General features: G+C 43.9%; 1 protein-coding gene and 1 non-coding gene across 2 annotated transcripts in view; one reads left to right on the top strand and one right to left on the bottom strand.

Annotated features, from left to right (window-relative positions):
- FRMPD1 (FERM and PDZ domain containing 1) overlaps positions 1–6089 on the bottom strand; it is a 120105-nt gene extending 114016 nt beyond the window's left edge. The window contains exon 1 of the mRNA XM_049772932.1: positions 6053–6089. The gene's annotated coding sequence lies outside the window, so the exon portion shown is untranslated. The remainder of the gene's footprint in view (positions 1–6052) is intronic.
- An 11394-nt stretch (positions 6090–17483) lies between these two features.
- Positions 17484–17587, top strand: LOC126029791 (U6 spliceosomal RNA). Its single transcript, XR_007503051.1, has one exon. It is a non-coding gene; the product is annotated as a U6 spliceosomal RNA (small nuclear RNA).
- Positions 17588–25177: the final 7590 nt, after the last annotated feature.

Here is a 25177-nt window from a genome sequence, read left to right as displayed (position 1 = left end):
TTAGCTTGAGAGTTTTTGGTTGTTTTTAATTTCTCTGTTTCGTTGGGGCGGATAACCAGTGGTCGTAACAAGCTATCCCTCCACCGCCACTATGGAACCTCATAGCAGGAAGCACGGTATTTCTCATCTGTCTGCACATCTGTCTCTCTTAAACTTAAAACCTTCGAGAACTAAGCTCTGTTGCTCTGGATGAATTCCTCTGAAGCTCTTTCCGTTTAGGATTTTGAAATTTTGCCATGTTACCCTTTTTTACTGAAACAGCTGAGCTTCTCAGATAATTCCTCAAGAGAGGTCAAAAGAACATACACTCACTCTTTTAAATTTACACCGAATCTTTTGTAACCTGTCATTAGGGCCTCCCCCTACCCAACACCCTTTCTCCAAAAAGAGCCCAAAGAACCCAACTAAGGGCACACAACATTTCATAACCAGCTTTTTACATGATCAGAAGCCTGAGTCATTGCTAACCATTGTCAAAAAGACATCTAACCATTAGGGGTGCCCCTGATAATACTGTGTCAGTAAAAAATCATAGTTCTGGCCTTGCAGCAATTGGCCAAGCACCAAATGTGGCTTCTGGACATCCTTCGGACTGAGAGTTAATCAATTAAATAAACAAACAAAAAACACCCCTCATATTTGCAGAGCTATATAAAGTAATCTATTGTTACCAAAACTAATTTAAGGAGCCTGGCGATAGCACCTTGCACAAGGTCAACACAGGATGGACCCCGGTTCCTTGGCATCCCATATGATCCCCCAGCCTGCCAGGAGCGATTTCTGAGCACAGAGCACAGAGCATTCAGTAACCCTGAGTGTCGTCGGGTGTGACCCCCCCCCCCAAAAAAATAATAATAATTTAAGATGTGTTATCTGCTTCCATGAATTGACTTTGGTACTCATTTTAAAGTAGAGCAGAATCATAGCAGAAATCAAAATTTTATATACTGAATTGGCACTAACTACATAGACACATCTATTAGGTATTGAAAAGCTTTGCTTACCAGATCTTTTGGGGAGGACGAAGAATCCTTGTATAAATCAACAACTGTTGCCAAGTACATTTAGTTAGAAATGTCCATTTTTATACGGTATCTTTAAGAAATTTAATTTTATTGCCACCCTAAATAATTAAATCCAGATTCAGGGTCAAAGAGACAATGCAAGAGTTATTGCCTCGAATAGGGCCAATTGTGCTTTGATCTCCAGCACAACTGCAGTAAACAAATCCTAAGCACTCTGGGGGTACAATCCCCAAAAGCAAATAACAAAAAAATCAGATTGGGAGCGATAGCACAGCAGTAGGGTACTTGCCTTACAAGCAAGCTGATCCAGGACAAATCTCCATTTGATCCACGGAGTCCCATATTGTCCCCCAAGCCAGGAGCGATTTCTGAGCACATAGCCAGTTATAACCCCTGAGCATCACCAGATGTGGCCCAAGAACAAATAAACAAAAAAATAAAATACAAACAAAAAATAATCAGATTAGGACTGAAGACATAACTCAGCATATGCTTTGAATGCGCAAGGCCAAGGATCAATCCCTGAAACCTCTTGGCCCTCTCTGAGCACCAATTGGAAATACCCCTGATAATAGAGGCCCCCTGATAATAGTTGGGGGGGGGGGCTTAATCCCATCTTAATCCCACCTAAGATCTGGGATTAGCTCCTGTGCACAGGTAAATTCTGCCAAGGACCATGGTGCTGAACATCAATTCAGAATCCTAATTCTGACTTGTGTCAAACCATGACAACTGTTGGTATCATTTTGGGTTTTGCCAATGCTGTAGACTAAGTGCAGATGAAGCATGTAGGGGAAGGCTCTGAGATGGGATGTGGGGTGGAAGTCAGAGGGACACTGTGTCTACCTTTTTCAAAGGAAATTCACAAATGACCCTACACAAAATCTTCTGAGATTGATGGTGATGGCTTCTCCATGAGGGATATCAAGTGCAGTGGGAGATCAGGGGAAGATAAAAAACCCCGGGCTAGTGGGTGTGAATGGAAGGAACAGAGCTGAGCCTTCAGGCAAGCATGGATACTCAATGAAAGTGAAAAGATGGGAACAGGATTGAAGAGGTTCAGGTGGTAAGAATGATGGGGATCATGACTAGGTGTCAGTAAGGCAATCGCTGAGCAAGCAAGGTCATGGCAAACTTCATAGTCCCACTATGGAAAATGGACAACTGACCACTTGCATCCCCCAGATTGTGGACAAGCCTAGCTTTCTGGCACCCTGGGGCCAAGCCCACTTACGCTTCCCTTTTAACACCAATGGGCAGCCCAGGGGCACTCTTCCTCAGAGCTTGAGTTAGACAGAAATTGAAGTACCAAGAGAGAAAAGCCCCGAGAGTGAAAAGTACCCACTCTGGGCCAAAGCCTGCAGGTATCAAGACCAGATGCTTAATTGTCAAAACTCCTTCATCACAGTTTTGTGCTGAAGGGGCCAAGAGCCTGCTTGTCAACCTCCCAATAATTGGAGGCACAGTTCTTGTATAGATAATCCGGCTGGTCCTAAAGTACCCTTTCAGGTGTCTCGACTTTTGCAAGTTGGACTTTAACGGGTCCTTCTGCTGAGAGCAGACTTTCCCCCATTCTGACCCCACCCTGCTGGCCCCCCCAACACTTAATCTAGCTTTAATCCAATGCTGACTCTATTTCTGGCAAGTATTTTATCAACTGATTTAAGCCTCCAAACAACCCAGTCAGGTGGGTGCTGCTCTTCATTCCAGGTTCCATATGAAGAAAGGTAAGCACAATAATGACATATCTATTGGTAGAATGTGTTCAATTGGCAGAGGGGTCAAGGTTCCAACCTGGATCATGTGGCCACAGGGTCTGCATTCTGAGACAACACATTCTGAACGCCTGACACAGCTGCCCTGTTTCTCCTGTTTCAGGTCACTACCAGGTAGTTCCATGTCTCCTTCCCCTCTTTACAGATTTTCTTGCTTACTAACTCACTCCAGGAACACAGGGCCTTTGCCTTTTGGCCAGTGTATTCCTGGTATATCTAGAACCTTTCTCTGGCACTTGACAGTCAAATGAACAAACAAAAGATGGTATCAAGCCCAGCAACATGGTCCTCCAGCTGCCTGCTGGATTTTCTCCTTCCTGGGGGACTTCAAGTCCCCAGCAACCTATGGGGAGGCAGATGAGAGCTAGACTTCAGTTCCCAGTCTCTATGGACAATGTGGGTATTTGTCTAACCACGGCTGCCTGATAAATCTCCCCCACCTGGGTCCTTGAGCATATCGAGATAAGCTTGTGGGAAGCAGAGATTGCTTCTTCCAATTAACCCCTCTGTGGTTTCCCACTAGAGAACCATATTTACAAGACACCAGCTGCCCATGATGTCAGTGTCTGATCTGAGCACCCTCTAAATCACACACTGAGAAGCCCCTTTCCTGCCCTTTGAAGCAGGGTTTGGGGGGAGGCTCCCTGAACTCAGACTGCATTATCACAGAAATGGCATCTAGATGCGGAGTCAAAGCACCAGCTAAAACAAAAGGCACAGTGCACGAGCTCCAGCATAAAGAGGAACAGCCATTGGACTAACCCAAGTGCATGTTTCTAATGTGAACTGTTGTCATGGACTTGCAAGCCAACTTTCATCAGTTAATTTTACCTAGGACCTCATGGAACCCTATGAAACTGGAAGTTTGACTAATGTCCTGATGCAGATGGGAAATGGAAAGCTCAGAGGCTCCTTATACACCCAGACCAATGTGGCTTCAAGGTCAGGCTCACTTAGAGATTTTCTTTTCCTCTGTTCTCTGCTCAGACATCTCCCCAGATTCACCTCCTGGGCCCTGCTCATTTTGCTCTGCTCTGTCACTGTGCCTTTGCCCCTAATGATTCCTTGGACTGATCTTTCTCCACTTCTCACTACCTCCTTTCCCTTTAACCTTCTGTGATGCAGGATTTCCCCGAGTCCAACCCTCCATCCTCTCAGGGGATAGATCTGAAGACAGTCCTGTGACAGAATCCCCTCCTTCCACCCTGCTTCTTTAACTCCTAAGGGAAGGGGGCATCTTTCCTAGATGCTGTCTGTAGCTTTCCCATTTGTTTCCTCCTGAGTTCAGTGGTGAGAAGGGGCCTGAAGAACCCCTGAAAACTGAAGAAGGGAGAGAGTGAAAATACTCAAAAAGAGACACAGACCGTTGTGTATGTAAACATTTTATGGGATTATTATGTTACTGACCCTACCATGATCGGTGATTGTGCCCTACCCTAGGGTGTGACCTGGCATTCTGCCCCACCCTCAGGTGGTACCTGATTCTGCTTCCACCATTGGGTGGTATCTGATCCCACCATTGGGTGGTACCTGATTCTGGGGTATAAAAACAAGGGTCTGTGGAAGGCAAAGAGCTTTTTGGCTGGAACTGAGGTTGGACTTTGGACTTCAGTCTTGTCCACCGAATAAAGCTAGTATTTCCACAAGCCTGACTGTCTACGAGCTGTTTATCCGCCGTTTCACCTCAGAACCATCGGCTGGACAGGGTGGCAGGAGGGGAAAGACCTCATCATCCATCCCTCCATCAGTCAACCTTTTCAGGGGCTGACTACAAACTACGCAAATTCACCTCAACCTCACGTGAGTAAGGCAAATTAAGTACCATCACCTGATATGTTCCCAGCAAAGCACCCAATTGTGAGTTCTGTGATTTCTTTCGAGCCCTAAACGGTAGCTCAGAAGGAAATAGGATAACAAAATCACTTCCAAATGAATCCTTTCATAGTAAGAGATTTCACCCCTACACTGAGAAGGTGCTAATTGTTGCAGAAGGGGGGGATAAGATTGAGCAAAAGAACAAAATCTCTTCTCTAGGAGAGGCTTGCTCTGCAGCAAGAACACTAAAATTCAACCTGTCTTGAAAAAGCTGCACAGAGGCTGTAGGCCTTGCCAATGGTGCTCCCCAAAGAAGGCCCTCTGGGGAGCGATTTCTTATGTTCTAGATTGGAAACCATCTTAACCATGGTTTCAAAACTAGAAGCAAGGATGCAACGGTCTCCACCAGGACCATTGGAACAGAGCATTCTTTTTCCCTCTAACACTAACTTCGGGTTTTTTGTTTGTTTGTTTTGTTTTGTTACAAAAATAACAGACTCACAAACAGAAACACTTCCTGATCTATAAGCCACTCTGAAAACAAATCATTATGCCGTTGAATATTTCATGATGGTCCAAAGCACTGAAGGAGGGAAGGCAAGGCGAGCGCTTACCAAGCCTCGCCTGGTCTATTTCAGGACTCCCGAAGCAAAGCGAGCTGCAAAAAACCTCTTTTCTAGACCGGGGAGTGGGGTGGTGGTGGTGGTAAGGGGGAGACAGAGCTGGTGGGTGTGGAGAGAGAGCAAATGCTTGGTGGGGAAACCAACCGGCGTCTACCGAAACCGGTCCCGAATAGACTTGGAAGCCACTCCTTCAGGGTTGGAAGCCACCACCTAGTTAGTACATACTCCCTGGCCCCCCCTTACTTAACATGGGAATAAAAACCCAAGGAGGGGGAGCACTGCCCAAGGTCACTCACTGAGTAGATTGGGAAGCTGGGTGTGTGACAGACAGACTTTACCCGGAGTGGCCCCGACCTTCAGCTTCAGCGCGGAGCGCATCCACGTTCCCAGAGGCTGACTCGACACTCCTGAGGCTCAGCCTAAGCCGCTAGCGACGCGACTAAATCTCGAGGCTGGGAATCTGGGGACTCCCTCAGGAGGAGTACCCCCCCCCCAAACTCGACAGTCTCCGTCTACCCGCCGTGGCAGCGCGGGGTCCCTTGGAAAGTTGGGCGCGCTGCAGCGGAGTCGAGGTGCCGCGCGTCCCACGTCCCCACCCGCTCTCCGCGGGCCACCTGCCCCTCTCCAAACTTGAGCCACACCTCGGAGGGGGACCCGCGCAGAATGGGGACCCGCCGCCAGCCGCACCGTTCTCGCGCAGCGCCAGCACTGCAACAGGGGTGCGCAAGGGCAGGCTGGGGCTCCCGCACGCACAGGCCCGGGGGTCCCCCCGCTGGCCCCAAACTTCGCGGTGCCGCCGGGACCTCGCCCTTACCTGCAGAGGAGGCGCCGCCCGCACCGACGCGGACCTGGCGGGCCGACGCGCCCCGCACCGACGCGGGCACGGCTGGGCTCGGGCACCGGCTCGGGCTCCGCCTCCCGCGCCGCGGCGGCTGCCCTACGGGAGAGGGCGCAGGGCCCGGCCCGCCCGCCCGCGCCGTCTGGCCGCGGCAGGTGCCGCGGCTGCAGCTGCGGGCCCGCCAGCTGCCGGCGCCGCGACCCCCGCCCCGGGGGAGGAGCCCCGCGCGCCGCCTCCGCGCGCCCCAGAGGTCCGGACGCCGCAGTGGGCGGTCCCGCTCCCACCGGCCCAGCCTCCTCCGGCCGCCGCCAGCGCCGCGTCGGGCCCGGCCCCGAGACTCCCCATGGTCACCCAGACCCCTCCCTGGCAGTGGGGTCCGTACTGAGTCCCCCCACCGGCTCACCCCTCGCCGCACCTTCCGGACGCAGGCTTGCTCCCGCTATTTTGGGGAGCCACAACTGCCCCACCCCGCAGCGCCCTCCACACCAGGCCCTCGCGCTGGAGAGAGATGGAAGAGGTGGACCCTAATTTGGCACCCTCATTTGTCCTGCTTCTACAGAATCCTTTTATTGTCCTGGAATTCTCTCTCTTGAAAGTCCCTTACTTACATGGAAGCTCTCAAATTCTGGGGTGCCCTGGGACCCTGCACTTAGTCCTTGTGGGACTGTCACACCCAACCTCTAGACTCATCCCCTTCCCTCCCTTATGCCCAAATGCATCTGTTGCCCCGAACTCATTTCCTTGCTGGAACGCTTGTTAAGACCCACTGGGCCCTCGTCCCGCGCTTTCGAGACCCCCAGACAGAACTTCTGGTGAACCCAGTACCAATGCTAAAGAATGCATAGTCCAGCAGACCCTTGTAGGGACCCAGAGACACACACACACACACACACCCCCCCCAGGCACCCTCACTGGTTGCTCAAGGAAAGGCCTTTAGGACTGTTGAGAGGGTGTTGGACCCTTGGGGACTGGGTGATGAGCAGTGGAGGAGAGGTTTGCAAGCAGAGGGCAAGGAGTAGAGATCCCAGAGGGAGAGGGGTATGAAGTATGGGTGAGTGAATGTGTTTGTGAATGTGACTGTGAGTAAGAGTGAGAATATTGAGTGTGAATATGTGTGACTGCATGTATGATATCTACGAGTATATGTGTTGAGGCCATGAAGGACAAGATCTGAGACAGCAGTGTTCCCTTTCTGGTCAAGAAGCTGAACTGAAACCAGAGAAATGGCTAAGTGGGTTAAGCACATGCCTTGCATGCAGGAGTTCCATCCCTGTTACCACATGCTATCACTCCTAAACACTGATGCATGTGGTCCACAAGCAACAAAAAGCCAATTAAAAGGCCACCCACAGAATGGGAAAAACTATTCACCCAATACCCATCAGATAAGGGGCTAATATCTAAGATATACAAGGTACTGACAGAACTTAAGAAAAAAACACCTAACCCCATCAAAAAATGGGGAGAAGAAATGAACAATTTCTTTTTTTGTTTGTTTGTTTGTTTTGGTTTTTGGGTCACACCCGGCGGTGCTCAGGGGTTACTCCTGGCTGTCTGCTCAGAAATAGCTCCTGGCAGGCACGGGGGACCATATGGGTCGCCGGGATTTGAACCAACCACCTTTGGTCCTGGATAGGCTGCTTGCAAAGCAAGCACCGCTGTGCTATCTCTCCGGGCCCATGAACAATTTCTTAAAAAAGAAATACAAATGGCCAAAAGACACATGAAAAATTGCTCCACATCACTAATCATCAGGGAGATGCAAATCAAAACAACAATGAGGTACCATCACAGATGGTACCACAGAGACTGGCACACATCACAAAAAAAGAATAATCAATGCTGGCAGGGATGTGGGGAGAAAGGAGCTCTCATTCACTGCTGGTGGGAATGCTGTCTAGTCCAGCCTTTCTGGAAAATAATCTGGAGATTCCTCAAAAAAAAGAACTTGAGCTCCCATGTGATCCAGCTATATCACTCCTAGGGATATATCCTAGAAACACAAAAACTCAGTACAAAAGTGTCTTCTGCATACCAATATTCATTGCAGCACTATTTACAATAGCCAGAATCTGGAAACAACCCAGATGTCGGACAACAGACGAGTGGCTAAAGAAACTGTGGTACATATACACAATGGAATACTATGCAGCCGTCAGGAAAAATGAAGTCATGAAATTTTCCTATACATGGATGTACATGGAATCTATTATGCTGAGTGAAATAAGTCAGAGGGAAAGAAACACAGAATAGTCTCACTCATCTGTGGGATTTAAGAAAAATAAATGGCATTATTGTAATAACACCCAGAGACAATAGAGATGAAGGCTGGAAGGATCAGCCCACCATATGAAGCTTACCACAAAGAGTAGTGAATGATGTTAGAGAAATAACTACAACACTAGAAACTATAATGACAATGGTAGTGAGTGAGAGAAATTGATTGCCTGTCTCGAATACAGGCAGAAGGTGGGAGAGGAGGGAGATGAGGGGCATTGGTTGTGGAAAGGTCACACTGATGAAGTGGGCTGTTCTTTTTTATAACTGAAACCCAACATGTTCATAATCATGGTGCTTAAATAAAGTTTTTACGCCAATTGAGAGAGAGTAAGGCAGAGAGAGAGAGAGAGAGAGAGAGAGAGAGAGAGAGAGAGAGAGAGAGACAGAGACAGAGAGACAGAGAGACAGAGAAATTGAGCTCTATTCTCAGAGCAGAAGCACAGCATGGGAAGAGTTTTTTTTTTTTAATATATATATTGTTTTTTGTTATTGTTTGGTTTGGGGTTTGGGGTTATTCGTAGCTCCAGGGTCATTCCTGGGGACCATAGGGGTGCCAGAGATCAAAACTCGGGTCAGCAGTGATCAAGACAAATGCCTTATCCACTGTGCTATCACTCCAGCCCTAGGAAAGTTTTGAGTAGGGCAGAGGCACCATTAGGCTGGCATAGTTAGATCCTTCTGGAGATAGAATGGAGCACAATATGTTAACAAAAATGGAAGTTGAAAGTTACCTTCATTCTCCCTGCCCCCAAAACAAGCAGCATTACACCAATTTGGAGACACGTGGCCTAAAAAGAGTCTCCAGCTAGTAGAGTCTCTGATCCTTCTTTCCTATATCCTGACCGCTACAGATTTCCCAGGTACCCATGCCCAGATCATTTGTCCTTTTTCCTCCAAGGACTGAGCACAACCCTTGGGTCTGCTTTCTCCCTCTCTCAGCTCCATTATGCAAAGTTCCTCCCCAGAAGAAGCCCCATGAGGGGAAGTGGCCCCAATCTGAACATTCTGAAACCCTGGTGGAGAGAAAGAAGCATGTATTGGAGGAAGTGGCCTACCTGTCTTACACCTGCATGCAAATTCTCTAAAAAAAAAAGTTTCATGTTTTAAGTTGCATGGTAGATGAAGATAGATGACCAAATTCGTCTTTCTAATGCTGATGAAAGACCACAGAGGGATAGTTAGAAAGGCAACAGAAGACTTAGCTTTTCTGTTCCAAAGGGACATATATTGTCCATGAGATTCTGGTCTATCCTCTCCATTTCCTAGCTCCCTCTTCAGGTATTTTCTGTACTTTTGGATGAACATGTTTTACTCTGGTGCCTGGGACCTCATGGGACCTAGTGCTATCCAGAGGGCTCTTTAACCATAGCTGTTCTTGTGTGCTGATGGCTTAAGAGCCCAGGTACCTTGTGTCCTCTCTCTTTATTCCCTTTACCTACTCTTGCTGAGCTGTTTACTGACTGACTGACTTCAGTCCAGATATTCTGTGCTCCAAGGTTAAGATTACAATTATTCACTGAAGACCTCCTAAATGCCTAAATCACACACACACACACACACACACACACACACACACACACACACACAGCTAATGGGATCCAAGACTAAATTTACTTCTTTCCCTTAAGCGGCCTTTTGTGCCTCCTATCTCAGCTGGCAGTGAAAGCACCTTCCTTTAGGCATTTTACCCAGAAACAAAGAGAACCTTCTAAACATTTCCCTCTTCTTGGCCCTCAGGATCTAAGTCACTAAGTCCAGTCCACTCTGTCTTCATGTTTCAAACATGACACCTCCTCCTTATCCCAGTATCCCAGCCTGAGCTGGGATCACTCTATCTCTCCACGAGACTGTGAGAAATATGATTCATACTGCACATGTTGCCCATAATCTTTTTAAAATCACGAACATGACAAGTTGTTCTCCTTCTGAGAATACCTCCATTGTTTCTTCCTGGGCATCCAAGAAAGAATTAGCTATTTAGCAAGGCTTAATGCCCTCAGCAGCCTAACCTGTTGCCATGCAGCTCTTCCCCTTCTCACCCACCCACCCACCAGTAGTACACCAACTGCCTGTGTCCCTAGGATACCCGTAATTGATCATAGTAAAGATAGCTGCAATTCACTGACTTATAATGATGTACTGTGTTGAGTGCTTTCTACAGTCTCTCCGGTAATACAAGGCAGAGAGCACAGTGCTTAAAAACCCAGTTTCTTCAACTGTGGGTCAGTGACAAGAGAGATAGTACAAGGGAGAAGGTTCTTGCCTTGTGTTTAGCAGACCCTGGCTCAGTCTCTTGTCCCCTAATAACCAGAAAAGAAGTTAAAACTGTATCATGAACCCATATCTGCCACATAACATTTTTAAACTTTGTTCTAAATAAATTTCTGATTATCAGTAAATACTTGATCTGCATACCTATTTTATATATCTGTATGCATGTGCAGGGTCATGTATGATTTTTATCAGTCATTAAAGGGATCAAGAGTTAGAAAAGTTTAAGATAAAATTTAAGTTTTTTTTGTTTTTTTGTTTGTTTGTTTGTTTGTTTTTGGCATCCCTGGGTGGGCTCGAATAAAATTTAAGTTTTAAATATTCTATTCAAAAGTACAATGTTGGGGCTGAAGTAATAGCACAGTGGTAAGGCATTTATTTGCCCTTGCACACAGTTAACCCACGATGGACCCCGATTTGAATCCCAGCATCCCATATGGTCCCCCAAGCCTGCCAGGAGTGATTTCTGAGCACAGAGCCAGGAGTAACCCCTGAGTGCTGCCAGTGTGACCCAATAACCAAAAAAAAAAAAAAAAAAAAAAAAAGTACGATCTTTTAGTTTTGCTTTGATTTTGTTTTGGGGCCACACTTGGTGGTACTGTGGGCTTACTCCTGATTCTGTGACCAGAGATCACATCTGGCAGATTCAGAGGAACCATATGGGATGCCAAGGATTGAACTCGGGTCTGCTGCATGCAAATAAAGCATTCTACCCACTGTACTCTCTCTGTAGCCCCTGAATATTAATCATAAGAACCATGGAGATAGCTCAGAATAATGGATTTTATATCTTACTGTTTGAAGCCCAGAAATTTATACCCTAGCACTGCCATCTTAGGCTAGAGAGATGGGTATTAGAGCTGGAGCTCATGTCTTGCTTAAGAGACCCCTGAGTTTGAGCCCCAGAACTGCCTGGTCCTTTGAATAACTCCCATGCTCATAGCTGCCCCCACCCCATGCATTGCTGAGTGTAACCCCAAAATAACAAAAATACACTCTTGTTTTTTTTTGTTTTGGTTTGGTTTTTGGTTTTTGGTTTTTGGGTCACATCCGGCAGTGCTCAGGGGTTATTCCTGGCTCTATGCTCAGAAATCGCTCCTGGCAGGCTCAGGGGACCATATGGGATGCCGGGATTCGAACCAATGACCTTCTGCAAAGGCCTTACCTCCATGCTATCTCTCCAGCCCCACAAAAATACACTCTTGAGCTAAACTCCTTGTTTTCATATTCAATTACAGCCACTTGCTAACTTTTATCATCTTAGGAAATTGCCATGTCTCTCAGTCTTAGAAATTTTTCTCTGAGAAGAAAACTTACAACTGAGGGTTGTCTTTAAATGAACTGATGAAAAAAACACTGCATATTACCTGTGCTTTTAGAAGTGCTTATTATCAGTATAAAAATAGAGAATTTCGCTACTTCTTCCACAAAGAAACTGAGGTTCCAGAAGTAAAGCAGTTGACTTTAAAGCAGGGCTTCTGAAATATTTTCTGCTCATGATCCCATTTTGCCCAAGATATTTTTCATAGCCCCAATTATATAAGTATATAAAATCGTCATATAAATAAATACTTATAATAAATTCTAAATTTATGAATCTATATAAAAACTGTATAAAAATTAATTTAAAATAAAATCTATATGGTGTTGGAAAGATTGTACAGCAAGTGGGACATTTGTCTTGCACACAGCCAATCTAGATTCAATCCCCATCTTCCCATTTGGTCCTCTGAGCCTGCCAGGAGTAATTCTTGAGCCCCTCCAAAATGGCTCAAAATAAAATAAAATCTAGGACTGGAGAGATAGCACAGCGATAGGGTGTTTGCCTTGCATACAGTCCATCCAGAACGGATGATGGTTCAAATCCTGGCATCTCATATGGTTCCCCGAGCTTACCAGAAGTGATTTCTGAGCACAGAGCCAGGAGTAACTCCTAAACACCGTCAGGTTCAAAAACCAAAAATAAATAAATAAAATAAAATAAAATCTAATTTATTTTGCTGGAGGAGAGTTGTTTGGTTTTTGGTTTGGGACCATATCTGGCATCATTTAGGGCTATTCCTGAGTTGGTACTTCAGGTGACTCTTAGTGGTACTCAAAGGATCAAACATCAGGTGACTGGGCCTCCTCATACAATGTATTACGAAGTCTGAGCCGCTGATCATTAGCTATCTCTCCAGCCTAAGAATTTTATTTTTAAAAAGTTTATTTGTTTTGAACTTTTGGTTCCACACCCACCTGTGTCTGGAAGCAATTTCTGGCTCTGTGCTTAGAAGTGGCAAATGCTACAAGTGGCAGTATTTGGGGAACTCTGTGATGCCTGGGATTAAATTACAGCTGGTCACATGCAAGTCGAGAGTCTTAATCCCAATATGATCGCTCAAGGCCTAAAATAAATCTTTTAAAAGTTACATAGCTTGTGCTAGAGCAATAACATATATGGTAGGGCATTTGCCTGACACTCAGCTAACCCAGGTTCTATCCCTGGCACCCCATAAGATCACCTGAGCCCACCAGGAACGATCGATCCCTGAGCTTAAAGGCAGAAGAAAGTAAACTCTGACCACAGCTAGATATGGCCCCAGAACAAAAACATTGCATCGCTTAAAAAGCCAGGCTTTAATGTACCTGTAGTACCTTAGGAATCTGAGTTCCTTACTGACTAAGAGTTTAAATAGCTATTACCTCACCTTAGAGGCCTTAGTATGTCTTCACTTTTTTTTTTTTTTTTTAGGTTTTGGTTTTGGGTTCACACCTGGCTCTACACTCAGATTTCACCCCTGGCAGGCTCGGGGGACCATATGGGATGCCAGAAGTCGAACCTTCTGCATGTAAGACAAATGCCTTACCTCCATGCCATCTCTCCGGCCCATTTCTTCACTTTTTTTTTTTTTGGTTTTTGGGCCACACCCTGTGATGCTCAGGGGTTACTCCTGGCTATGCGCTCAGAAGTTGCTCCTGGCTTCTTGGGGGACCATATGGGACGCCGGGGGATCGAACCGTGGTCCGTCCTAGGCTAGCGCAGGCACCTTACCTCCAGCGCCACCGCCCGGCCCCCCCATTTCTTCACTTTTATCACAACCTGCCAGATAAGCTTTTCTTTCAGATCAATAGCCTCTTTGGCCTGCCTTGTCCTTCCACCACACCTGGTCTGCACTTAGCACCCTCCTCAATTATTTGCACCCAGTATAGCATATGAAGATGATTTATTTACATGCTTGAAACCTGCTTGAGCAAGATTGGTCTTATCTTTATTTTTCTCTTCTTTCACCTCCATTGATATTTGTTAAGTGAATGAATAAATCTATGAAAAAGATATATCTAAAGAGTTTTACCCTTACGACTGTTATTTCAAGAGACCCCTCTCTGTCTCTGGTCCTTTCCCTCAGAAGTCACTTTTGGTGAAAGGTTAGTATCTGAAGATCCCACATTAATGCGGCATTGAAAATATCAAGACTGGGGGCTGGAGAGATAGCACAGCAGGAGGGCATTTGCCTTGCATGCAGCTGACCCAGGACATACCTGGGTTCGATTCCCAGCATCCCATATGGTCCCTGAAGTCTGTCAGGATTGACTTCTGAGTGCAAAGCTAGGAGTAACCCGAGTGCCACTGGGTGTGACCAAAAAAAAAAAAACAAAAACAAAACAAAACTGAAAACATCAATACTGTTTAGGGTGCTACAAAAGTCTCCTTTTGCTGCATGGCCATGCCTTGTCCTTCTCAGACATCTCTCCATTTTTAGTGACACTCTGTAATAACCCATAATGAGAAGCTGCATTGCATCCTAATGAGACTTCCTGACTAAAACATCTGAGGTTTGAATTTATTTCCCATAAGTACCATTTCAGCTAGAAGTTTGCTTTCTCCACGGCATGAGTATGCCATTTGTCATCTGCTAAGTGCTCATACCTTCCCCTGATCTGGATTAATCTCCTTTGCATTCAAATATTTCTGAGAGCAGACTTAATAGTTAGCTTTTCTATACAATTTCCTTCTTCAAATGCCTAACTCTTCCTGACTTTGTATCTATTGTTCCCAAAATAGAATAGTTTACTGCTTCAAATTTCAGCCTCCCTGTCTGCAGTGATTTAGGACAACTGTCTGGTCCTCCTCACAACAATCAAACTCCATACCCTTCCCCCCAAAATAGATAAATAACAACACAACAGAAAAACTGTCGCTGTAATTTCATATGAAGTAGTGTTTTCAAAATTAGATATTAAACACCTCTCTTTTGTAGATCAGAATGCATGTAAAATGGCAATTTGAGTACTTTGTTAGAAAAAGAATGAGAGAAGTGCAGGTGAAAAACAAGAAAACTGGCCTGCAAAGAAAAAAAAAAAAAAAAGGAGTTCTAATCAGGGTCTGCCTCTTGCCCTATCCCTTTACAGTTCAGCTTCCAGAAGAAAGGAGTAGGAGCTGGGGCATCAGGGGAGGGTATGACCTTTAGGGTCTTTTTCAGTTTAACATGATTCCATTGGGCCTCCAAATGATTCTTCTTCAACTTAGTAGAATGCCTATGGTAAACTTTTACTATCTGAGGTATAGTAATTTTTTTAACTATTAATTTTGGGGCCACACCAAGCAGCACTCTGGGGTTACTCCTGACTCTGTGATCAGAAATCACTCCTGGCAGGCTTATGGGATTCCGGAAATCAAACTGGGTTCCTCCAGGGTCAAATGTCCTACCGCTGTGCTATCTCTCAGGCACCTAAACTGTAGTAATTTAAATATAAAATGAATGGGCTGGCAAATGGAATGAACTGGTTAAAAAAGCTTCTAAAAGAAAGTGTAGTGGGTAGGACACTTACTTGCTTTGTGTGTGGCTGACCAAATTCAATCCCAAGCACTTCATATAGTCCCCTGAGCCTCATCAGGAGTGATCCCTGATGACAGAGTCAAGAGTAAGTCCTGAGCAGTGCCTGGTGTTTGGACCCTCCCCCCCCAAAAAAAGCTATACCACTTCAAGTAATTTTATACGTTTTTTTTTAATATTCAAGATCTAATTAAAATGAAACAATAGTGAAGGCCTTCCAATCATGAGAGCCAAGATTCATGGATTGTTGGTGGATTGAGCAGGACCTTGGCAGAGAATCCTCATACCTGAAATGCCAGACAGTGTTTTGAGAACAGTATTTCCAAGTACTAGATCCTAATTCCATGCTGCATGTCTATGGGAAAATCACCTAACTTTCCAGTGTGCACTTCAGAGAATGGAGGAAATGACACTGTGTGATAACCAAGGTCTCTTGAGTTCTGAACCACATGGTTTCTTTGAGATGAAGGACGCTAAAGTATTATCTAATCAGAAAGAGAGGTTCTGCTGTTGTCTTGAGGTTTATAGTACCTCTGAGGACAAGTAAATTGTTGCTCTAATGAAGACATAAAAACATCATGTTCTTACTCCCAAGATTTTAGGACACAGCACACATTCACTTCTGTTCTCTTAAAAACGAATTCTCCAGTTTACTACAAAACACTAAGAAGAGGTATTAGGATAGAAAGTCTATTTTCTGTGTATTAGTACAAAGAGACAATCTTCTATGACTTCCTAACCCTTGCCTAATCACTTAGCTCAGTAATTTCCCCCAATAACCACCTGACCTTACTTTGGAGGAGATGTGTGTGTGTGTGTGTGTGTGTGTGTGTGTGTGTGTGTGTGTGTGTGTGTAAAATAGGTCTTATTTCTGGGTTCTTTCCTTTGCTTGCATATAATCCCTGTCTGCTTGAGTTCCTATTCCTATACCTAGTCACATTCTCTGCTCCTTGAGAAAACTGGTGTTCTAATCTATTGTTAATGCAAAAGATTTAATGACTTCCTTGAAAACAGAGGGAAAGGATGGGATGTTTTCAGAGTTGTAAATTATTATTACAACTGAAAATATACTGAAGCTATTGCTGCCTCCCACCAGATGAGTTTTTACCTCATTCTTCAGATAAGAAATCTCAGTGTTGTGAGGAATAGCTTTGAAAACAAATGAGTGGCTTTAGCATCACTTACCTATTTTTCATTTTTAATTACTGTGCATCTTGTCCTCTACTGATCCAGCCTTTGAGAGACCAACTGCTAAGAGAATGCTCACCTTTTGTTTGTTTGTTTGTTTTTGGTTCACATCCAGTGATGCTCAGGGATTACTCCTGGCTATGCACTCAGAAGTAGCTCCTGGCTTGGGGGACCATATGGGACGCCGGGAGGATAGAACCACAGTCCATCTGAGGCTAGTGCGGGCAAGGCAGATGCCTTACTGCTTGCAACCACTGCTCCGACCTCAAGAATGCATATCTTGAAGGTAGTGACCAGAGTCAGGTGTGGCCCTATTCCAGTCTTGTTCTAATCTATGCAGACTTGCTTCTGCTTTGAGGAACTTTACCCTCACACCACTCACCCCCTGGCCCCAGGGCCCTCTATTACCATCTCTCCACTACTATAGTCTTCATTTTCTTTACTTGCATTGCACTTTATGGTTTGAAAAAAACATCAAACTAAGCAATCCACTCGCCTCTCAATAGCTTTGTATGTTATGTTAAGACAAGCATTGTGATTCATCTTGAAGCAAGGAAGATGCTGAAACAAGCTCAGAGCCAGCAAATAGAATTTCAATTCAGATTATCTAAGGCCGCAGAGATAGCTGCCTTTGTATGCAGAATGCTTGGGTTTGATCCCTGACACCACATCCTGTGCAATTCTAGAACTCTGAGCCAGCAGTAACCCCCTACAGAGTGTGACTCCTAAACCAAACAAATTCAAATTTCTCTGAATAACTAAAAAACTCTCCTATCCTAGGAGAGTGGTGAGGGGGGGAAGAGGCTACAGAACAGTCAGAGAAAGAAAGTGCATCAATTCTCTTATAAAATATCCTCTTCAACAGCACATATACTAAAATTGGAAGAATACACAGAAGATTAGCATGGCCCAGCACAAGGATGACATGCAAATCATCTAGGCCTGACACCCCCAAGGGGGATTTGGAAAAAGGGGTCTATACTCTTTAGTTGACTCCAGCTTTCACCACTTACCCTGCTGTGGTCATTTCCTCTGAACCATTTAGTAACTGATGGACAACAAGACCCTGGAGCCCAGAGTTGAATTAGGAGATTTCACCCATTTTCTGGGAGACTGAACCATCATAGGCTGGTTGAAGGCTGGCATCTCAGCCACAGCAGGGCCACCTGTTGGGGGGAGAGCTAAGGCACTAATTGCCCCTGAAGCAAGCCTTCACTGATGGCTTTCCATACTGGGGCTACTGTCTCCAGTTGGGGGGGGGGCCCTCATAATGTAAGAAAATGGTCCCTCTACATATTATCTGCTCATATCCCTGAGGAAATATCCCAATTTTGCTATTTGCTGCCACAAAATAAATGAGAATTAAGTGAAACAACTCCTACACCAGAGCCACTATGAACCCACATGACACCATTCTGTGACTTAGAATGCTGACCCATGATAACATCAGGACCTCCTCCTTCAGGCAAGGACAGTGGCTTCATACCAGGATCTCAGCAAGTAGATTTCAGTTCCTGCTAAGCTCCTCAGCTCATGGCCCAGCTAAAGCAGACAGTACCATCCCCATTATACTGGGAAATCTCCAAGGATCCCAGATCCCTTTTCACTTAGCCTCTGCCTGGAAACTTAGTGGATCAGCCCTAGGCCAAAAAAACAAGAGGAATACCTCTCCTTATTTTCTGAACAGCTGAACTAATGGATGCCTGAGAGGCTACAGGAGCCTGATCTGCTCAGGGGCTGACATGAATAACCAAAGCAGGACAGAGGTCACTAGGAGAAATCACTTAGAGACCGAGTTTTGATAGGCATTTGAGCCTCTCCTACTGATTCAAATGCAAAGGAAGAAGTATGGTCTTTAAATGAGGATTTTCAGGAGATATAAGTATAAATGGAAGATAAATTACAGAAAAGAAGGAATGGTCTTTTGGAAATCGACACACATTTCTAAGTTCAAGCATTTCCATCTTGGAAGTGAAAAAAAAAAAAGACGAATGAGGACCACTAAACATTGATTCAATGATATAAAAATGAGAAGAAGGTAGAGTAGTCCCATAGTACCAAGCCAAAAATACAAAGAAATGGAATAAAAATAAGGAAGCAAAGTCAACAACCAAAGAAGATATAAAAGAAAATCTTGGGGGGCTGGAGAGATAGCATGGAGGTAAGGCGTTTGCCTTTCATGCAGAAGGTCCATGGTTCAAATCCCGGCGTCCCATATGGTCCCCCATGCCTGCCAGGAGCGATTTCTGAACTCAGAGCCAGGAGTAACTCTTGAGCTTTGTCGGTTTTTTCCCAAAACCCTAGATAAATAAATAAATAAATAAATAAATAAATAAATAAATAAATAAATAAATAAGTAAAATAATAAAATAAAGACATCTAGGCAGTTAGGTGTAGCCCACAAACAAAAATTTAAAAACAAATAACAAGCCCTCTGACCTTTCTTAGAAGGATCAGAAAGATAATACAGAAAATAAATTGCTTATCTTACCTGGAGCTAATCTGAGTTAGATCCCTGACACCTCCTGGTTCCCTGAGTCCCACCAGGAGTGATCTCTGAGCACAGAACCAGGAGAAAATCCTGAGCACTGCTGGGTGTTGTCCTTCCTCAAAAGAAAAAAAGAAAAAAGTAATTATCAGAGCCCAGAAGAATAAGCTCAGTTACTTAAAATGCCTGTTTAGCAAGAGTCAAATCTTGGCTTTTAATCACTAGTACTGCCATATGAATATATGACATAATCATATACACTGAACATAATCCCAACAATTCTGCTCTCTGTGATCCTTGGTAGCACAGTAATGACTTCTGGCCATTCCACACCTCAGCCAGCTGTGTCTAAGCATCACAACTAACAATGATGTGGCAGAATCTCAAACAGGATGAACTCATACCTGGTAAGCACAAGTGCCTTGTTACTTTTATCTAGAATTTAATAATTCTACAATTAAAAAAATCATTTCTAAAATCTTAAAACAAATTTTATTAAGGAGCCCTTGACTCTGAGTTCAAGGATCACTCCTGATGTGTTTAGGGGACCATATGGGTGCTGGGGATCAAGCAAGCACCCTACACATTGTACCATTGCTTCACTCCAACCACTCCCATGATGACTGTTTTAAAGCAGTCATTATAAAAATAATAATTCAAGCAATTATAAATTATATTGAAATAAATGGAAACTTAGAAAATATCAGCAAAGAAATAGAAATGATGAATAGAACAATATGGCCATTACAGAATTGGAAAATACAATATATTAAAGTCTTAGTAGACAGATTTCCTAGTAGAGATTGCAGAGGACAAATTTAGTGCAAGCTAAAAATAAGGAAAAAAGTAATAGAATAAACCAAATCAGGAATAAAGAAACTGAAAAACAATGGAAAAAGGAAAACAATATTCTTATCATCAGAGCCCCCAAAGGGAAGGAGAGAAAAAATAATTGAAAAAGCAATTGAGGAGCAGGAGCCATATAGCTAGTAAGGCACTTGTTTTGCTTATAGCCTATTAGGTTCGATCCCTGGCATCCCATATGATCCTCAGTCCATTAAGAGTGATCTCTGAGGAGCCTGGAGAGATAGCACAGCGGTGTTTGCCTTGCAAGCAGCCAATCCAGGACCAAAGGTGGTTGGTTCAAACCCCGGTGTCCGATATGGTCCCCCGTGCCTGCCAGGAGGTATTTCTGAGCAGACAGCCAGGAGTAACCCCTGAGCACCGCCGGGTGTGGCCCAAAAACTAAAAAAAAAAAAAAAAAAAGAGTGATCTCTGAGTGCGGAGTCCGGAGTAAACCCTGAGCACCCCAGGTGTGACCTATTTTCCCCCAACAAAGATAAGTGCGAAAGAATTTTTGAAAATAATTGGGGCCAGAGCGATGGCACAAGACTAACCTAGGACGAATCGCGGTTCAATCCCCCGGTGTCCCATATGGTCCCCCAAGCCGGGGCAATTTCTGAGTGCATAGCCAGGAGTAACCCCTGAGCATTACCAGATGTGCTCCCCCCAAAAAAAGAATTTCTGAAAATTACCTACATTTGGTAACACATAGCCTTGATGTGTGTACAAAAGGTTGTACATATCTCCAAAAGGGATTTGTTCAAAGAATTCCACACTAGCATATCATAATCATACTTTTGAAAACAAAATATAAAAAATATCAAAATCAAAGAGACTTGACACCTGATTCATATGGAAACACCAATTCAAATCATGGCAGAATTCTCATTTGAAGTATCAGAGGCTAGGAGGAAGTGGTAGAAATATTGAAAGAAAAGCAGTGTCCATTCAAAATTCTTGATAAACATTTCACTTGGGGGTATGTCAAATAAAGTTGAAAAACTAAAATAAAGACAACCTAAGAGAATTGGCAGGAAATAAGCCTCCCTTAAAAAGGTGCCTAGAGGAAATTCTGAGAAATGAAGAAAATGATAAATAAGGAAACTTGAAATATCAACTATGAAAAGTAATAAGGATAAGAATATCAGTGATTATCTATATATCATTATATATTATATATAATGTGCCCCAGGTCCCATGCATGCATAATTTAAAATTTGACTGCCTGCTGAAAGACGCAAAGATATACTCCAAAATACCACAGACAACTCAAATTGAAATTCTAAAAAATGCTCAAATAACCCACTGAGAAAAAGACAAAGGCTAGAGAAGAATAAACAATAAGGAGAAAACAGGTATAAACTCGGAGATATATACTTGTGTGTGTATTTATTTTGTGGATCACACCTGGTAATGCTCGGGGCTTAGATAGTCAGGGGACCATTTGGGATGCAGGGATTCCAACTTGGGTTGGCCGTGTGCAAGGAAAATGCTCTGACCCCTGATTGTAATTTTTCTCCTGATTTTTTGTTTATGTTAAATGGTGAAAGAAAAAAATGTTAAATTGTCAGTGTATTTTTTTTTGTTTTTTGGCCACACCCATTTGATGCTCAGGGGTTACTCCTAAGTGCTCAGAAATTGCCCCTGCCTTGGGGGGGACCATATGGGATGCCGGGGGATGGAACCGTGGTCCTTCCTTGGCTAGCACTTTCAAGGCAGACACCTTACCTCTAGCGCCACATCACCGGCCCCTGTCAGTGTATTTTTATGTATAAAGGAGAAATATTTTCATGAAGAAGAGAAGGTAAAGAATTTTTCTATGAATATTTTGCTGGAAGGAATTTGGACCACAGCCAACTATATTCAGAGCCTACTCTAGACTCTCAGCTCAGGGATCTCTCCTGGCAGTCCTTAGGGAACCATATGACAAACTGAGGATTACATAAGGGTCAGTGTTGTGGAAGGCAAGTTTCTTACCATCTGTACTATCTCTCCCTCTCATCAATGTACTTTTAAAGTAATAAAATGTCAACCACAATAGACTGTGATACATCACATGTAATGTGTTCTTCTTCCTCCCTTCACTTCCCACTGTTATTGCTGCTATTATAATGAACAGGTGTACCCATGCTCAACTGTGAAGCTCACTAAGCTGTGGCGCTCATGTGAGCACATTCCTTTTGTGGAGATCATTTACATTCTGACTGTAGAGTTGGTGGAGATCACCATGATGCCCACATACAAGTTTGCTTGGCTTAGATGAAAGTGTCTTCCTATGCTCACACATCTTAGTTATGCTTGGGAAAGTGCTCACTTTAGCTACAATACTCTCTCTCTCTCTCTCTCTCTCTCTCTCTCTCTCTCTCTCTCTCACTCACTCACACACACACACACACACACACACACACACCAACAGTGCATTACACATTACACATTCTGTGGCAGTTTGGGAATTCCAAACCACAGAGCCACCTGGACTGCACACCGGGGATTAAAAGCTCACAAGTTCTATGCTTGCAAGGCAGGTGCATTTACCACTGAGATGGCACGGACCCCATGCATGCATAATTTAAAATTTGACTGCCAGCTAAAAGACACAAAGATATACTCCAAAATACCGTAGACAACTCAAATTGAAATTCTAAAAAAAAAAAAAATTTTCTCAAATAACCCACTGGGAAGAAGACAAAGGCTAGAGAAGAATAAACAATGGGAAGCAAACAGGTACATATTGAATAATTTTTAATGTCATACTGAAGCTTAACATTTCAATAATTACCATATTTTCCAGAGTATAAGACGACTTTTGAAACAGAAAAAAAGTCAACCGAAAATCGGGGGTCGTCTTATACACCGAGTATATCCCAAAAAATGTTTCAACATGCCGCTAAACGAAAATTGTCTGAATATTGCCACAAAACGAATTTTCCAACTTGACCCTGCACCAATCACTGCAAGGCTGCTCAGACCGCCTAACTCAGCCAATCCAAGCAGGCTTTTTATGCATGCAAATTATACAGTGTTCTGTACCTGACTCTACACTGTAAAAAGCCTGCTCAGATTGGCCAGAGTCAGAGAGGAAGTCTAGTACAGTATAACCTTTGAACCTTTGCTTGTTGTGATTGGCTCACTGTGGAAGATACAGTTGCAGCACAGGAACATTCTGTCTTATACAGCAAATATAGGCCTAAACCTATGTTTTAACTGTAAAAATTAGGGGATCGTCTTATACACCGGAAAATAAGGTACTTTAAATGTAAGTGAATTAAATGCACAAGTTAAAATGCAAAAATTAGCAGAGTAGACCTTTGAACACATTCTGTATACAAAGAATAAAGCATCAAACTTGCAAGAGGAGCCTGGAAATTCGCTCAAAGGACTGACATGCAGGCCTTTCATGTTTTGCCCTGACTTCATTACTTCATACTCCAGCATCATCAGGAACAGCCCCAATCACTGCCAGACACGATCCCCTAAAATTTCCAGCCTGCAAATATCTCATGGAAAAGCTCTAGATACAGGGGCGTCTCCAAGGCACTGGCTTTTTCTACTCCACTGCAGGGAGTGTGTGGATGACCCAGATTTACTAGGGGGTGAGTTGGGGAAAGTCTTATTCTTGCATTGTTGCTGTGTTCTGTGCATTGTAACACTGGGTTTCAATCTCTCTTTGAATTAGAAGGATGTTCTGGGAGGATTTGGCCTGTGGAGTTGGATATGGCTAGATTTCTAGCTCTAGCTAGTTTTGTGACCTTGAGCAGCTAATGTAACCTTTCAGATTTCTCAGAGAAATGATAATACTGAAAAGATAATACTGTCCTTGAAGGGAGTTGTAAGGCTTAAATTAGCTAAAGGGTAATTGTGGCATTTTATAAATGGCATCTATTGTGCATGTTGGAACTCCCAGATATTGACATTTTGCCTTTTATTTCTCAAGTTTTAGATCTTCAATCTTTCTTCATCTTTCTTTCACTTTTTGGGGCCACACCCGGTGAAACTCAGGGGTTACTCCTGGCTATGCACTCAGAAATCGCTTCTGGCTTGGGGGACTATATGGGACTCCGGCGATCGAACCGCAGTTTATCCTAGGCTTTCACGGACAAGGCAGATGTTTTACCGCTTGTGTCACCTCACCGGTCCCTTCTTTCACTTTTTTTGTGAAGATTAATATTAAAAGGGATGATACTTTTGTTTTTATTTAGGGAAGTATAGCCCTTCATGCTGAGGAGCAGGGGTGCTTTCTATGATAAACCTGGGCCTCTTGCATACAAAACATGTACAGTGGCCCTTTGAGCACAAAAAGTGCTGATAGATTTTGCAAAGCAACACTGAAGGCATTGAAAATTTTAGATAATGAATTATGAAAAACCACGTACTTGTTAATATTATTGAAGATATGATGAATTTTCATAAATTAGTCTCTGACTAATGGCTATATTTTCTTGACACCATATACCAGGCATAGTCATAAAATAATATGCTACTAAAGCACACATTAGTTTCAAATATTAAAAAAATGCCTTTATGTTTGCCTTGCATGCAGAAGGACGGTGGTTCCAATCCTGGCATCCCATATGGTCCCCCGAGCCTGCCGGGGGCAATTTCTGAGTGTAGAGCCAGCCAGGAGTAGTTCCTGAGCACTGCTGGGTGTGACCCAAAACCAAAACCAAAACAAAACAAAAAATGCCTTTAATATGTAAGGCATAGATAACCTGACTTTACAAACTTTTGATTTTAAAATATGTAATGGAAAGAAAGAGAAACAGCCCAGCTTCACAATTAATCTTGAAAAGAATATTATATTGTAAAATCTTTCCACTATCTGGGCTGACAACTCTTGAGTCCTTCTTGGAATCAGGGCAGGCAGATTTCCCTTTCTGCCTGAGGCACAACATCCTATAGCCATCCCCAATATCTCCTGACATAGAAATTGGAGCAGCTGGGGCTGGAGCAACAGTATAGCAGATAAGGTGTTTGCCTTATATGCGACCAGCTGGGATTTGTTTCTTTTGGGGAAAGAGGTTTTTTTTGGGTCACACCCAGCAGTAATTTGGAGTTACTCCTGGCTCTGCACTCAGAAGTTGCTCCTGGCAGGGTCAGGGGACAATATGGGGTGCCGAGAATCGAACTGGAGTCCTTCCGGTGTTGTCAGTGTGCAAGGCAAAAGTCCTACCACTATGCTATTGCTCCAGCCCCTGAGGTTTGATTTCTGGCATC

Source organism: Suncus etruscus, chromosome 1 (assembly GCF_024139225.1).
Source record: "Suncus etruscus isolate mSunEtr1 chromosome 1, mSunEtr1.pri.cur, whole genome shotgun sequence".
Taxonomy (NCBI): Eukaryota; Metazoa; Chordata; class Mammalia; order Eulipotyphla; family Soricidae; genus Suncus; species Suncus etruscus.
The sequence above is the reverse complement of the archived record's forward strand: the minus strand, read 5'-3'. Positions and strand labels throughout refer to the sequence as shown.